We start from the raw sequence: 1754 nt of genomic DNA on the forward strand, positions 1-1754 counted from the left end.
CATCCTGCAGCAAAAAAACTTCAGGACCAGACTTCAAAGAGAAACTGCTGAGCTTCAGTTCATCTGCAAATTTGACACCATCAGCTCAGGATTGAACAAAGACTGTGAATGGCTTGTCAACTACAGAACCAGTTTCTCCTCTCTTGGTTTTCACACCTCAGCTGCTAGTACAGGGCCTCATCCTGCCTGATTGAACTAACCTCGTTATATCTAGCTTGCTTGCTAGCATACATATACCTGCCCCTGGAAATGTCCACTACGTGCATCTGATGAAGTGGGTATTCACCCACGAAAGCTCATGCTCCAAAACGTCTGTTAGTCTATAAGGCGCCACAGGATTCTCTGCTGCTTTTTAAGACAAGACCAGGGGCAGGGGGAGCGAACTGGAGGGTTCCCAGCAGCTGCAGTTCCCAGAACACCCTGAAGGAAGGAGGCAATGACACTGTATCATACAAGCATGGAACTGGAGAGTGACATCTCTTCTTAATATAAAGCCTGCGATATTGGTGAAATATGGAAGTATTGTAAGCTATTGAATAACTAGTTATTTGAATAGTTATTTGGTTTCTTCTTTTGCTTTCTCGCTCTACCTTTTTACCATTCTGATTTTTTTTAATTCCAGCTTGATTAAAACTTTTCTGAATCATCAAATAAAACATTAATATGTGTGTATATTCCCCAAAGATGTGCCTTCTTGTTCAAAGATCCCAAATTTTCCAGTATTCTTAATTCTGTTGCCCAGTCAGTCCTTCAAATACCTGGACTTTGAAAAGAAAGTATTAGAGCATTCAAGTGCAGTATTTAATTGCTCTTATAGCAGACTCTTTGAAAAAATCCCAAAGAAATATCAGAGTGCTGATGGTAGAACAGAAGAAACAACAATGGTCGTATTTCTTTCCTAGCAGTATTGAACAAATCATTCAGGGAGATTATAGATTGGAATAATAAAATATGTTTCTTTGACATATGAAAACACCAATCAATTGTCCCTGCTTTGCTGATCCTACTTCAAATCTGAATTGACTAAGATGTACGGAAGGGTCCTCTTTCAGCATAGAAATAGGAATGTGTGCTTCATGTAATCACCTGCCATCCCTCACCCCATGCTTAAGACATTCAGCAGATTGAGAAAGCAGAAAGGGTAGAACCAGGGAGGTGGTGCCCTGTACCCTCCCTGCCACTGTCCCTTGCACTACTTCTAGATTTCTATTCTTAAAGCAGTATTACCTCTCTCTAGATCCGATCTATGACTGCTACTATGCAATTTCAGGGCAATCCAGGCAATGACAGAAGCTATGCTGCTGAGTTGTATGCGCACACAGTGGAGCAGCGGTTGTCTCTGCCAAAAGGGTCCCATCTTGCATTTCAATGAGGGGCTTTCCCTTTTGATACCAGAAGGCAATATTGGGCATGTCCTCCTGAACATATAGATACCAGCCCCATCCCCACTAACTTAGAGAGACCCAACCACAACAGTCATCGGACTTGATTCCAGTCTCACATATACCAGAGGAAATCAGGAGTCAGCTTTCCTATACAATTTTTTTTTAAATGGACAAGGGAATCCTGAGCTTTCCTTAGCACAATAATTTGGAAGGAAAGTCAGGGTTAGGAAAGGTACTTCTCACAATGGATTAAGTGAAGGAAATTATATTATCTGTGAAAACAGTAATTTCTGAGCCTATAGCTAGCAATTGCCATTGTACCGCAAAGTGGCATTCTTACTGAAACCAGCTCTGTGGAAGCATAGCGTA

The sequence above is a fragment of the Chelonoidis abingdonii genome, chromosome 2 (assembly GCF_003597395.2).
Source record: "Chelonoidis abingdonii isolate Lonesome George chromosome 2, CheloAbing_2.0, whole genome shotgun sequence".
NCBI classification, from domain to species: domain Eukaryota; kingdom Metazoa; phylum Chordata; order Testudines; family Testudinidae; genus Chelonoidis; species Chelonoidis abingdonii.